The sequence below is a fragment of the Mustela nivalis genome (assembly GCF_964662115.1).
Source record: "Mustela nivalis genome assembly, chromosome: 5".
Classification (NCBI taxonomy): Eukaryota; Metazoa; Chordata; class Mammalia; order Carnivora; family Mustelidae; genus Mustela; species Mustela nivalis.
Window position 1 is genome coordinate 45,579,229 of NC_139024.1, and position 15,851 is coordinate 45,595,079.

Here is a 15,851-nt window from a genome sequence, read left to right on the forward strand (position 1 = left end):
AGTATGGGTGCTAAATATTGAATTTATATAGTATTGCAACTGACTTTCTAATATCGGATTTTATGTTTGCAATGGAATGGATAAACTTTCTAATAATGTATAATCCCTTCAGATTATTTTTCTCTTCCAAACCCTTCAATTATTTTTCTCTTCCAAATTTCTTTGAATGAAGCTATGAACAGGAGAATATGCAACATGATTCAGAACACAGCATAGCAGGACATAGATAAGGTGATCATTTCAGATAAGACGATCATTTCTCGACATCTTGGGGAAAGAGGTGATCTGTATTTCTTCATAAACACTGTTTTAAAGATGTAACTCATATGATTCTCCAGGAGCTGGAGCCCAAGAGAATGCATTGGGGACCTATCATCATCTGATGGGACATCAGAGGCAGTCTCTAGGGAGAGTTAGGGAGTCAGAGGCTGTAGGAGCGTCTGCCTCTGCCAGGAATGTCAGGCAGTGACAAGCAGCCATGGAAGGCAAGAGGGAATGGCAGCAATGTCTGGTAGCTCTTTTAGCATCTTCATCACAAATATTCAGTGGGATTTAGGTGGTGGCATTGCCACTGGGGCCTGAGAGGCAGAGGGAGACTTCTCCTCCGTGGGGCAGAGAGTGCACCTCTCTGCTTGAAGAGGGAGAGGAGGGCCACTGGGAAGCTAGGAGTGAGGGAGCAAAGGACTTTCACTGACTTGGTGACCTCCGCTGGGCCACAGCTAGGCATTAAGAACAGGTCAAACCCAACCACTTTCAGGAGGAGACGGGGCCTGATCATTGATAGGTTTTAGAAGTTTAAAGCTTTTCTCTACCAAAGTAGCATCCCAGGAAATTACTGAGCTGGAGTAGGAGGTCTTATCAAAAGTATTTTTGCAGGGTGCTTGTGTGGCCCAGTGGGTTAAAGCCTCTGCCTTCAGCTCAGGTCATGATCCCGGGGTCCTGGGATTGAGCCTCACACTGGGCTCTCTGCTCTGTGGAGAGCCTGCTTCCTCTTCTCTCTCTGCCTACTTGTGATTTCTATCTGTCGAATAAATAAATAAAATCTTTAAAAAAAAAAAAAAGAAGAAAGAAAGTGTTTTTGCAACCAATTTAGCACTGCTGCTCTAGGCCAGGATCTTGTTCTTGGAATCCATGGTCCTCGTGACCAGCAGAGTTCTGTTGGAGCTAAACACTGTGGGTGCCATGATTGGGGGCACATTGGCTTGAGAATCAAAGTAGTGAAAAGGTAGACAGAGGTGTTACAGGCTTTAAGGCCTCTCAGCTGGTATATGAGGGAGTCGGGTTCTAGATGCCCACATGCCCTGTCATCTTAAAACAGATGTGGCTATTTTCTTCTGTTCAGAGAAGATTGATTCTCAGATTCTTGATCATCAACATTGGTGAGAAATTTACTTAAATAATTAAAAAAAAAGTAAGGGGGAGCATGTGTAGCTCAGTGGGTTTAGTGTCCAACTCTTGATTTTGGCTCAGGTCAAGATCTCAAGGTCATTAGACTAAGCTCCACACTCAGTGGGGTGTCTGCTTCTCTCCCTCTTCCTCTCCCTTTGGCCCTCCCTTGTTGGCATGTGCATGCTCTCTCTATTTCTTTCTCTAAGATAAATCTTTAAAAAAAGAGAACATTTTTATAAGCACTCAGAAGTTTATGATGTTTAAAACTATATTTAAAGGTATTATCACTCATTTTTTATTGACAAATATAATAGTACATTTCCTGTAAAGATGAGAATGTATTTTGAATCCAATCAAATTTTCTCTTTTCTAGAAAAAAAAAATTTTTTTTAATTTGAGAGAGAGAGAGAGTTCATGAGGAGAGGGAGGGGGAGAGGGAGAGACAGAAAGAGAGAGAATCTCAAGCAGACTCCCTACTGACCATGGAGTCTGACATGAGGCTCAATCTCACAGCCCTGAGATCATGACCTGAGCCAAAGTCAAGAGTCAGTTGCTTAACCACCTGAGCCACCCCAGTGCCCCCCACTCAAGTTTTCTCTTGAATGCATTGTAAGGATAGTTGTCCTGCAACTACCTTGGAGACTACTGGAAGTGTAGGTGGCACTATATATTTGAAGACAGAAGTTGGTCCTTTGCTGCTCCAATGGGAGGGAACCACTTCTACCTTCTCCACCATTATCGTGTTCTACTCTTTTTGGCCTTGCCAACCTAAATAAAGTGACAAACTGAGGCAAGCTAAAAAATGTCAAAAAGGTAAGTTTTTAGGACACAGCAGAGGAATTGCAGTTCAGGACATGTAAATGGTGAAATGGTAAAATGGTAAAAGGCAAGTCCCTTGAGGGTTTGGGGAGGACTGCATTTATGGGCAGGAATGTAAAGAGAAGAGAGCTCAGTTAGAGTCTGTGGAAACCAAAACCAAGTGGAGACCAACTTTGAAAATTCCCGAGAAGACAGAATCAGTCCAGTCACAGAAACAGCTCAAGTCAGCTTATTTTGTGAGACCAGCCTGAGCCGGGTCATTTCTTACCGATGCCTCCCGAAGCCATAACTGGAACTTCCCAAAGTTGATATAGGCAATCCCTGACTAATTCCCTGTCATTTAAGAAAATTCCAATATTATCAGTGTTCTATGAATCAGGCATTTATAGGAAATCGATATCCCAGTCCTTAAGTTTAATATTCCTGCAGACACATGTATGAGATTTTCCCATTTTATATCCTTCAGTTCTATTTTAGACTAAAATTCCTTCTCATGCTATTAAAGTCTATGTGCAACTTGTCCTTTACTTGAGCTACTCAATAGAGCAGTGAGTTCTGTGTGTTGTGGAAAGGAGACACACTTTCTGAAAGGCAGAGAGAGACCATATCTTACAACTTTTACAGTTTATTGTTATAATTGTTCTATTTTATTATTAGTTATTGTTGTTCCTCTCTTTACTGTGCCTAATTTATGAATTAAACTTTATCATATGGGGAAAAATTATATAGAGAGAGTTTGATACTACCTATAGTTTCAGGCATCCTTTGAGGGTCTTAGAACGTATCCACCATGGATAAGTGGGGGCACTACTGTAGGTTGCTGGAACCCAGCTCTACCATTTTAAGCCTAGATGAGGTTTACTTCAGTGTTCAGCCAGAGAAGGAGCATGTTCTAGAGAAAGTGTTCCTAGATAAAAAACTTGCTTTCCTTTCCCATCATATTTTCATGGTAGAGCAGTTAAACTGGGAAATAGACATGTGTAGATTTGAAGTGGTGTCAGGCAAAGCTACATGTAATTACAGTTCTATATCCTTAAATCCTGGAATTGAACCTACCTTTGAAATCAAACCATTTCACTTTGTTCACAGAACTATACGATTACAACTATGTGGACCATTTAATAGTTGGTTTATCTTAAGAAAACATCAAAAACTATTTTTGAATGACTATTTCCACTTTCCAAAAACTGATGTCAGAGTAAAAATGACACCAAGTTAATGTAACTGTCCCTCAGAACAATGTACTGCTTAAAATATAATCTACAAGAAATTATACTAGTTACCAAACATGCTTAGATACAGCCTTAAGAAGAACATGTACTGGCAACAGGCCTCTGGGGGGGAGGACGATATAGGTCCTTGAAGCCAAGCAGCTGGGAATGCCCGGCTTGCTCAGGATGGAGCCCCGCCTGCTTCATTTTCCCGTTATCTCCCCTTGCCCAGAGAGCATCAGCAGTTAGTTAGACAATCCTTTTGTTTGGGTTTTCTCACTGTAGGTCATGTACTAGTGACCAGACGTATCTTGCCTTTCTTCCTACGCATCTACAAGACTCATGGTCACTGTGTAACCTATTCCAGCTTCTCTGTTGGTTGTTAATCACTTTCTAATAAATATGAGACTGAGGAGTTGTTCAGGGTGACAGTCTTTTCTATTGTCGTCCCCTGCCCCCATTCTCTTGCAGCTGATTTCTTTGTGCCTCATTCTTCTCCCGTGTGCTGTCAGGAGGTGGCAGTTAAGTAGGCAAGAAAGACTTTACTCACGCCTGTTGCATTAGGGGAGAGATGTCAGAACTAACTCGGAACTAAAATTCACTGAAGCAGAAAATGTAGGGCTTTTTAAATGCTGGGGTTAGGTAGTGGGAAAGTACTAAAAAACATTTGGGTGGGGATCCATAGGCCATCAGTTTGCTATTTGGCTTTATCCAAAACAATAATAAACTCGTAAACTCGTAATTCTGTAACCTGGAGAAAGGTGCCCATTGAAGTTAGGCTTTGACCCTCCCACTGGAACTGGAAGAGAGGGGTGCTAACTTCTTTGATGATTAATATTTCAAAGAGTTGGCTCCCAAGTCATCGAGAAAGATATTCCTGGGTTGCAAAACCAGGAGAATGCTCTTAAAAGATCTGCCTCAAAGGCTCAATGAAATCATTTACAATTATAAGTTTTCTAAAGAAAATGAGCTAAGAGAAAGGAAGTCAGGGGCTCCAGTGTGAGGAAGAAGACTATCTGAAGATTAGTCAGGCTGAGGAGAAAGGTTAACGGCCATCTCTGTTGTTGGTCACATGATGAATTTTCTTTTTTTTTTTTTTTAAAGATTTTATTTGTTTATTTGACAGACAGAGATCACAAGTAGGCAGAGTGGCAGGGAGAGAGAGAGAGAGGGAAGCAGGCTCCCTGCTGAGCAGAGAGCCTGATGCGGGACTCCATCCCAGTACCCTGAGATCATGACCTGAGCCGAAGGCAGCGGCTTAACCCACTGAGCCACCCAGGCCCCCACATGATGAATTTTCATTTAAAATTGAAATAATATTTGCTCAATCTATTTACTCAGTAGTATGTCAAACTCTATTTTTTGTTTTGTGGAATGAAAGTGCCATCTATTTTAACTTTTGCAAACCTTATGGGGAGAACATTCTGCATAGACTAGAACATTCTGCAATGAGGGGAATGTTCTATAATGCGTGCTGTCCAATCCAGCAGCCACTAGCCCTATGTGCCTACTAAGCACTTGACATGTAGCTAGTGACCCTGTGGGACTGAATTTTTAATTTTAGTTGATTAAATTTAAATAATCACATGTGGCTAGTGGCTGCCATATTGGACAATGCATCCTCCAAATCTATCTCACAATCAGTTTTTCTGCTTCTGTCTTTAAATCGCTTCATCAAATGTAGTGTCTATGACCTGGGCTATCAGTGGAGCACAGGAATACTTACATTCAGTCCGCAGGATGGTGGTGAGAATTAAGATATTGTATGTAAAGTGCCTTCAAAATGCTTCCTACAAAAGAGATAGCCAACAATGCTGGTTTCCTTTTCAGCCTCCTTCAGGGGAGCACAAAATCACTGTGGCAGGGTCTTTACAGTCTAGAACACAATAAACAATAGGGCCTTGGTTAGGTGGATGTTTAGGAACAGATGTGCTCATGTTCCTTGTTTCAAGGCAAAAAGAACTCTTGCTCTTCTGAGATGCACAAGAAGTTAGTTAATCTTGAACACAGTCACCTTCTTTATATTGACTTCAATAAAAAAGTCAGATGTTAAAATCAGAAATTGCAAGCATTTGGGTTACTCTCAATATTGATTTAATATTAATCATCTATTGCATGATATTGATGCACTCTTTCCCATGGAATATTGAAATAAACAAAAGCTAGGTAAAGACTAAATCAGAACATACATTGTCTGAAGTTTCCTCTGATCCAAATAAATGATTTTATATTATATAGATTACATATATATGTGTGTGTTTTTAAAAGAATGTATCTCTTCTACGGACAGTGCATTATACCTTAAAAAATGTGGGATACACAGAAGAGGAAAGGAAAAAAAGCATATATAATGGAGGAAAGAGAATAAATTTGGCAAACAAGTATCAGCAGAGTATGAAGATCTTGGCTACTGCAATTAGCCTTACTCTAAAGGGCAGTTACTATAGCCTAAACCATCAGGAATTCTATTACCAAGCTGTAGATACAAGGCTGGTTTCTCCCAGATACTTTTCTCTCCTATGTGTGATGTGTCCTCCTCTGTTGGTCACTGTCATGTATTGTCACTTGTGTTCAATAGTGTCGTCCCAAATTTCCCTTGGGAATTGTACAGTGATAAGTTGTCCCTAAGAGATGGTAATATTTTTATAACTTGATCGGTGTATTTATATGAAAGAATAATTATTTTGAATAAACTACATTTACCCTTCTGATTCAAGAGTTTGGAATGTTCCATTCAACCAAAAGCAGAATAATGGAGCATCTGATCTCAGATCCCACCACACTGACATGTAAGAATAAATGAATTTAGTAGTTTATTTCAGTGATTTAAATATGCAGATGTCATATACTGCCTTTTTATTCTGAATCTTAATGCCAAGCAGGTATGATCCATTACTCAAGAGCTTAAAGAGTTTCTTTGTTTAAGCAAAATTTACTTAACACAATACAATTTTATACAATATAGAAATGATGAGGCCTGGCTACATATCTCTAAAATAAGTGCTAATAATCCATTTAAGATATTTAGTTTACAAAATAATTATATTTAGGTCACAGAATAAGACACAGCTACAGATGTTCCTCAATTTACAGTGGGATTACATCCCAATAAACCTGCCATCAACTGAAAATATAATAATTTGAAAGTGCATTTAATACAACCTAACCTACTGAACATCCTCACTTAGCCCAGCCTCCCTTAAACTGCTACAAACACTTACATTAGCCTATAGTTGGGCAAAATCATCTAATACAAATCCTATTTTGTGATGAGGTGTTGAATATCTCATGTAATTCACAGAATACTGTACTGAAAGTGAAAAACAATGGTTGTGTGGGTACAGAACGCTTGTCAGCGGATTGGTTATGTTCGCCTGTGATCACGTGGCTGACTAGGAGCCCAGCGGCCCCTGAGCAGGGTCACAATAGAGAATGTGCCACACATCACGAGCCCAGGAAAAGATCAAAAATCAGAATTCTAAGTAGTTTTTACTGAATGTGTATTGCTCTGGTGTCATTGCAAAGTCAAAAAATTGGAAGTCAAATCATCATCAGTCAAGGACCTGTGTGTGCATAACAATGATTCCTTTGCTAGATAAACAGGAAGGAAGGAAACTAAATTTGCCTGGTAAGTTTCCTGTGCTAGGTGCTAGGTCCTATTTTGTGAAGACATTTCTAGTTCCCATCTACCCTGTGCTGAATTCCCTTGACATAACATAACATAAAGTCACCTTTATGTTGTGATGACTGATTAAAAATACTAATATTTTATATTCTACAAATATATAACTTGATTTCACTTTCAATTTCTATACCAATTAAAAAGCAAATTAGTTTCTCACAGATAGCTACTGAACTCAGCATAGACTTTTATGCACATTATCTAGGAATATCCTTATTTATAAGCATTAGAAAGCTAAACAAAAAAAATTAGCAAAGATTGGGAAGTGCTTAAGATTTCAGAAAAAAATTCTGTGACAATGTTAGTCCCTTATAATAATTTAGAAGCCTTGATATATTGTTAACCTCTGATTCATAGATAATCCTTTTGCAGAATATCTTTTGTCCACATATCTAAATGTAACTCCTCTCAACCTGAGTTAATCAATCAATCAAGTAATTAATTAATTGTTCACCAGTATCTGATTTACATTAACCCCTTAAAAGAAACTTCAGGATTTGATTTTTAAAAATTATTTTTTTTGTAATTTCATTTTTTTCAGTGTTCCAAGATTCATTGTTTATGCACCAGACAGAACTCCATGCAATATGTGACCTCCTTAATACCTACCACCAAGCTCACCCAACTCCCCCAATCCCCTTCCCCTCCCAAACCCTCAGTTTGTTTCTCAGAGTCCACAGTCTCTCATGGTTTGTCTCTCCCTCCAATTTCCCCCAATTCACTTTTCTTCTCTACCTCCCAGTGTTTTCCGTGCTATTCCTTATGCTCCACAAGTAAGTGAAACCATATGATAATTGACTCTCTCTGCTTGACTTATTTTACTCAGCGTAATCTCTTCCAGACCTATCTATGTTGATACTAAAGTCGGGTATTCATTCTTTCTGATGGAGGCATAATATTCCATTGTATATATGGACCATATCTTCTTTAACCATTTGTTTGTTGAAGGGCATTTTGACTCTTTCCACAGTTTGATGACTGTGACCATTGCTGCTATGAACACTGGGGTACAGATGGCCCTTCTGTTCACTACATCTGTATCTTTGGGGTAAATACGCAGTAGCACAATTACAGGGTCTTAGGGTAGCTCTAATTTTAATTTCTTATGGAATCTCCACACTGTTTTAAAGTGGCTGTACCAACTTGCATTCCCACCAACAGAGTAAGAGGGTTCCCCTTTCTCCACATCCTCTCCAACATTTGTTGTTTTCTGTCTTATTGATTTTGGCCTTTTTAACTGGTATAAGGTGGTATCTCAATGTGGCTTTGATTTTGATATCCCTGATGGCTAAAGATGACCAAGACCTGATGGATTCCCTGGAGAATTCTACCAAACATTCAAAGAAATATTGAAATATATTTTCATGAAGAAATATATTTTCATGAAGCTGTTTAAAAAAATAGAAACAGAAGGAAGACTTCCAGATTCTTTCTATGAAACCGGCATTACCCTGATCCCCAAACCAGGCAAAGACAGCAACAAAAAGAAGAATTTCAGACCAATATCCCTGATAAATATGGGTGCTAAGATTCTCAACAAGATCCTAGCTAATAGGATCCAATGTACATTAAAAAGATTATCCAGGGGTGCCTGGGTGGCTCAGTGGGTTAGGCCTCTGCCTTTGGCTCAGGTCATGGTCTCAGGGTCCTGGGATTGAGCCCCACATCCGGCTCTCTGCTCAGCAGGGAGCCTGCTTCCCCTTCTCTCTTTCTGCCTGCCTCTATGCCTACTTGTGATCTCTCTCTCTCTCTCTCTGTCAAATAAATAAATAAAATCTGAAAAAAATAAAAATAAAAAAGATTATCCACCATGACCAGCTGGGATTTATCCCTGGGATGCAAGGGTGGTTTAACATTTGCAAATCAATCAATGTGATAGAACAAATCAATAAGAGAAGAGAGAAGAACCACATGGTCCTCTCAATTGATGCAGAAAAAGCATTTGAAAAGATACAGCAGCCATTCCTAATTAAAATGCTTCAAAGTTTAGGGATAGAGGGAACATTCCTCAACTTCATAAAATCTGTCTATGAAAAACACACAGTGAATATCATTCTCAATGGGGAAAAGTTGACAGCTTTTCCTTTGAGATCAGGAACACGACAAGGATGTCCACTCTTGCCACTGTTGTTCAACATAGTATTAGAAGTCCTAGCAACAGAAATCAGACAACAAAAAGAAATTTTAAAAGGTATTCAAACTGGCAAGGAAGAAGTCAAATTCTCTCTCTTCACAGATGACATGAAACTTTATATGGAAAACCCAAAATACTTCACCCCCAAACTACTAGAACTCATACAGCAATTCAGTAATGTGGCAGGACACAAAATCAATGTGGAGAAATCAGTTGCTTTCTTATACACTAACAATGAAAATACAGAAAGGGAAATGAGAGAATTGATTCCATTTACCGTAGCACCAAGAACCATAAGATACCTGGGAATAAATCTAACAAAAGAGGTAAAGGATCTGTACTCGAGGAACTACAGAACAATCATGAAAGAAATTGAAGAAGACACAAAAAGATGGAAGAGCATTCCATGCTCATGGATTAGAAAAGTAAACATTGTTAAAATGTCTATACTGCATAGAGACATCTATACTTTCAATGACATCCTGATTGAAATTCCACTGCATTTTTCAAAGAGCTGGAACAAACAGTCCTAAAAATTGTATGGAACCAGAAGAGACCCTGAATTGCTAAGGAAATGTTGAAAAAGAAAAACAAAACTGGGGGCATCGTGTTGCCTGATTTCAAGCTTTACTACAAAGCTATGATTACCAAGACAGCATGGTACTGGCACAAAAACAGATACATAGACCAGTGGAACAAAGTAGAGCCTAGATATGGACCTGCAACTCTATGGTCAAATAATCTTCGACAAAGCAAGAAAGAATATACAGTGGAAAAAAGACAGTCTCTTTAATAAATGGTGCTGGGAAAATTGGACAGCTATGTGTAGAAGAATGAAACTTGACCATTATCTTACACTATACACAAAGATAAACTCAAAATGGATAAAAAATATCAATGTGAGGCAGGAAGCTATCAAAATCCTAAAGGAGAACATAGGCAGTAACATCTTGGACATTGGCCACAGACAGCTCTTTCAAGACATGTCTCCATCAGCAAAGAAAACAAAAGTGAAAATGAACTTTTGGGACTTCCTCAAGATCAAAAACTGCACAACAAAGGAAACAGTCAGCAAAACAAAGAGACATCCCACGGAATGGGAGAAGATAGCCGCAAAATACACTACAAAGGGCTGATATCCTAGATCTCAACACACTCAACAGATCTCAACAGAACTCAAGAGATCTCAACATTTCAACATACAAACTCAACACACACAAAACAGATAGTCACGTCAAAAAACGGGCAGAAGACATGAACAGACACTTCTCCAAAGAAGACTTGCAAATGGCTACCAGACACATGAAAAAATGTTCGGGGAGGTTCAAATAAAAGAAGATTCTGAATATATTCAAGGTGTAAGGTAACAAGTAGCTCCTATAGAACGTATTCTCATTTGGAGGTGATTTGTATCAGCTAATCCTATCATGGCTAATACTATAATAGTTGGACTAATGCGTTCCAAGAATGACGTCTGGCACATTGCCAATATTCTTTTTTCTTTGTTTGACTCCTTTCACAGTTCATGATATGAACTTTGCTTAGACATTCATATGGAACAATTACCACCACAATCATTGTACAATTTGCTTTCTTCATTGAAAACTTTCCATTTTATAGTTTTGAGGTTTTCGTTTTTATTTTCACTTGCAGATTATAGGAGCAATTGCATTTGCAAACGGGTATATTTCTGTGTGCACTTTCCAAGGCATTCAGCTAGGATTAAGGGATAACGTCTCAGCAATTGTGTGAGTTCACATTCTTGGGTTCCAAGCAATAGTTTCAGAAAAGTTTTCTTTTCTTTTTTGTGATTGCCACATAAAGAAATCCTATTACAGAATCAATTCCTGTCATGAATGGGCTGATTCTATCATAGAATCACAGAATTTTAGAGTTGGATCTAGTCCAGCATCTCACTCAGTTCAAGAATCCATATCTAGCATAATTTAGCACCCTTGATAAATGACCATCTAGCCTTGGCTCAAGTGAGGGAAAGTTCATCTCCATAAAATCCCCCAAATCTTGCTCTGTTTATGGCATAGTACAAATCCCACTGCATTTAGAAACAGGCTGGATTATAATCCCAGTTCAAGCAAGCTGAGGTAGGGCAAAGTTACTTATCTTCTCTGAGCTTTTTTACTTCCTTGCCTATTTCTGTCCTGTAAGTGCTCAAAGGATAGCTAATGATAAACTATGAACATAAAACGAGTTAATATAAAATATGCTTTGTGACTGATACCCCCACCTCTGCTTTTTCTGTCTCCACAGAAAGAAAATTCTTTTTTTCTGGTAAGCCCCAAACTGCCTCTCCATAAGTTAATTCATTCAATAAAGAGTTATAGGAACACTGTCAAGGTACTGTATATAACTGTGAACAAGGTAGAAGGAACCACATTCTCAAGGAAGCTATATTCCAGTGAGAAAACACAGTCCAACAGTCAATAAGTAAATGAATTAAGTTTAAAGGGAAAAAAATCAAATGAATAGAAAGCAATAACATGTTTTACAGAAAATTAAAATAGGGTAACATACTCATTACTAGGTGGCTACTTCAGCCAAGACATTGCTGAGGAAATCTCATTTATGCTGAAATCTGAATGACAATTATACCTCTTGATCCTCCTCATGCTTTCTGGAGCAGCCCACTTAAAAAGAAAGAAAGAAAGAAAAAACCCTTTCAAATTGTTGAAGACAGCTAGAATATCTTCCCTTAGAATTTTTTTTAAAGATAAACATCACCAGTCCCTCCAACTATTTCTTATATCCCATGATTTAAAAAAAAATTTTTTTAACAGGGAAGACTCTGGGTTTATCAAGACTGTCTTTAAATGTGCATGTAGAATGAAAACGATTCTCTAGATGTAGCCTGAAACAAGGGAAATAGAATCCCTTCATCTGGATTCTATGTTTCACCAGTGGTACACAAGCTTGCATTAGCTTTTTTTTTTTTTTTTTTTTTTTTTGTAGCAACTATAGCAAAATGCTGACTTAATTGTCATCAATGAGAAGCGCCTGGTCTTTTCCATAGGATCTCCTCTTTGAACACTGCCTCTTCCCTCAGTGTGCACACTGGTTTCTCTACCAGAGCTTCCCATTTCCTTTTGCTACCATTTATCTTGTTCATTTCAACCTAATTCTTCCAGACTGCAGCGAGTTTTTGAATCTTAGAACTCTCTTCTACCTATTAACTCTTCTTTTAATCTCTATGTCGGTCATCAATTTAGTTAATATGTTGCTAGACCTATCAAATAGATGTTTGGCAAAGGCAAAGCTATTTCAGAGCCATGTTAAATTATTTGAGAAATACAATTTGCCCCTGGGAAGGAAAAGTCACATTACTATCGGTAATTTCCTCTGGTGCTTTCTAAATTATCTGTAGTAAGCATGACCTATTTTTAGAATCAGAATAAAAAGCTATAAATAAAAGACATATCCCATTATTTTTCAAAAGGTGTGCCTTCACATTTTCATCTAAAAAGCTGATGAGTGTTAAAGAATATAGAAAATGATAGAGCCCAGTGACATTCAATTAGAGATTTCCCTCTAAGCTGATTCAAGGCTGTTGATTTACCATCAGGGTTGTTAATTTAATCCAACTCTTCCTGAGCAATAATAACATATGTGTAGTTTTTTCTGTCTTTTTTTTTTTTTTTAAAGATTTTATTTATTTATTTATTTGGCACAGAGGGTGAGAGAGAGATTCAGCACAAGCAGGGGGAGCAACAGAGGGAGAGAGAGAGAGGCTCCCTGCTCAGATCGCTGGACCATGGGATCATGCCTTGAGCCAAAGAAAAACGCTTAATCGACTGAGCCACCCAGGTGCCCCATTTGAATAGTTTATTAGTGTGGTGTGCTAACAACAGAACAATCCAGAAGAAGGCAGGCCTTTGATTCTAAGTCCTCCTATTTGTTACATTCTCAAAACACAAGATTGTCTGGTGGAATTTCTCTTCCTACTTCCTGGTTTAAAAGTATTTTTACCAAAAATTCCTAGAAATAATTATTAACTATTTGAGTCAATTAAGCAGAGAAAAAAATAATGTTCTCTTTTGCGCTAGCACATGCTTAAAAAGCTAAACAAAAGAATTGAGAATCAAAAGTTTGAAACTTGAACTAAAACGAATACTCAAAGGGCCAAGAACACATTTCTGAGTGTGGGAAAACATTTGCCTTTGAGAAAAACTTAGAATCAAAAAGCCATTTTGCTGGGTGTGGGCAGATATTAGGCCTTATTCAGAGAAAAGGCTACATGATGTAATTGTTTTGATACAATATACACACAGAACACATTGACCTTGAGAAGTTCAGTTCTATTCAAATTTTTATCTATCTCTTTATTTCCCTGAAGACCTGACATTTGACTCTGATTCTTTTTTTGTAAAAATTATCTTAAAACTTCATCTGTGTTTTTTTTCTAAGACTTGTCAGTAAAACCAGCAAAAGCAGGGGTCATCCCCTTAATAATATGGTTGTCTTCTCCAGCACCCAGATCACTCACTCATTTTAGGGCAAGAACTGAGGGAGAGCATGATGGGTGAGACTGTTGCACAGGCTGGGGTCAGGGAAGATGGGAAGGGCTGAGATAAAGAAGGACTTTTGGTTACTAAAACATAGCAATGGGTTTCTAACCAGTTTTCCTTGGAAAGAATGCATATGGTCTTGATAAATACATTTCTTACCTCCTATCAGGTCTCATATCAATGACACTCATTGATTTTGACTGAAACCTAAGAGAGAAAACTGCCACTCTGTTTTACCACTTAAAACAGAAGTCAGAGAGAGTCCCGGGGCATGCACAATCCCTGTCTCTTCAAGTGTGCCTCCACAAACATTTACTGACCTCCCGCTGAGCCCCCAAGCATTAAGAATTCAGAAATTAATGAAATGTAAGTCTTGCTCTCAAACAGTTCACAATCAAGAAGCAAAGAGATACACTAAAACAGATGCGACTTGGAGGTGAACCCATAAATGCTCCCATTATTTTATGATCACAAAAGGGGAAACCCTAATCCAGCCCTGCGAGATTCCAGAGGAAATTATACCCTCTAAGTCCAGACAATCCACTTCTCAGAGCAGCAAGCTCATTCCTGCCTCCCTAGAGTTTAGCTCTGGGCCTAGCCCATAGTAAGGGCTTAATAAACAACTGCTGGACTGAACTGAGTGTACTTTATTGACATAAAAAGTTTTATGCAAGACTTGAGGGCTGATTTAAGATGAACTATATATTCCCCTTAATGAGTCAGAGGATTCAGGTATATCCTGCTTATTTTTCCCACAGCACTTGTCCTACCCAATATTGTATATATTAGTGTATTTATTGTCTGCCAGTCCCCTACCCTGAAGAATAGAATATGGCAAAAGTGATGTGATGTCACTTCTGAAATTAGGTTATAAAAGACTGACTTCCATTTTGCTCATATTCTCTTTCTAGATCTTCTTGCTTGCTTGTTCTGACAAAGCAGGCTGCTATGATTGCTCTACCCTATGGAAGGCCTCAAAGAGCAAGCTCGGCCCACCAAGAACTGAATCCTGCTAACACCCTCGAGCTTAGCATCTGATTCTCCCAGGGGGTCGAACCTAGAGATGAAAGCAGCCCTGAGGCCACCTTGACCGCATCCTTGTGAGAGGCCCTGAACCAGGGCTACCATCTAAGCTGCCTTTGGATTCTTGACCTACAAAAGCTGTGAGATAAAAATGCTGTTATTTTAACCACTGTTTTGTGGCAATTTCTTACATATTAGTAGATAACAAGTACACCAAGAACTACCTTATCTACTGCCAGGAACACACTGATGTCATAATTTTTTCTTTCTTTCTTTCTTTCTTTCTTTCTTTCTTTCTTAGATAGAGAATACACTCATAAGAGTGTGGGGGAGGGGTAGAGGGAGAAGGAGAGAGAATCTCAAGCAGACTCCACACCAAGAGCAAAGTCCGACCTGGGGCTGGTATCAGGACTCTGAGATTATGCTCTGAGCTGAAAACAAGAGTTGAATGTTAACTGACTGAGCCACCCAGGCACTCCTCCTCTGTGTTTGACATAGATTTCAAAGTGGCTAATTCTAGCAAATTCATAAAACATTATCTCTTCAGAGGTGTGGGAGGCATATGAAAAAGTGGGATCTTTAGGTACCAGAGAATTAATAATTTGTACAGTGTCTCTCTCTTTCTCTCTCTCTCTGCTACTTTTTAATTTTTCAGAAACTACCACAAAGCTTCAACTGTATGGAGCTTTATTCTTATGTCCTTTTACTTTTTCTTTGTGCAGATTTACTTATGAAGAAAATACATAGATTGAAGAAAGATAATTATGAATAAAAAATTTTATAGACGTGGTGTCTCTCCAACATCAGAAGAATTGCAAGAAAAATGATAGAAAACAAAGTGCAGGTAGTTTAATATCTGTATTAAGTAATATATTTTCTACAATTATAGATCAGTTTCTCTGTAGACAGGGCAAGCAAGTTAAAGTATGAATCAAGGTATGAGTCTCTGGGACTTGACCTGTAAAATGTTCAAACATTTATTCTCCCACAGACCTCGAGCAAGGTCTGAACTTCACTCCAAGCCCTTGAGAGCATTTTGATATACTCCTTTTAACACAGTGATTTTTATAGTT

The 15,851-nt window shown here is 38.5% G+C and overlaps 1 protein-coding gene across 2 annotated transcripts in view; it reads right to left on the minus strand.

The window, feature by feature from the left end:
* The window catches only part of LOC309865405 (chromobox protein homolog 3-like), a 46,120-nt gene that overhangs the window by 14,132 nt on the left and 16,137 nt on the right, over window positions 1-15,851 (minus strand). The window contains exon 3 of one of the 2 annotated variants that reach the window (XM_082731708.1): window positions 5,146-5,295. The exons of the other annotated variant lie outside the window; for it this stretch is intronic. The gene's annotated coding sequence lies outside the window, so the exon portion shown is untranslated. The remainder of the gene's footprint in view (window positions 1-5,145; window positions 5,296-15,851) is intronic. 2 annotated transcript variants of the gene reach the window in all.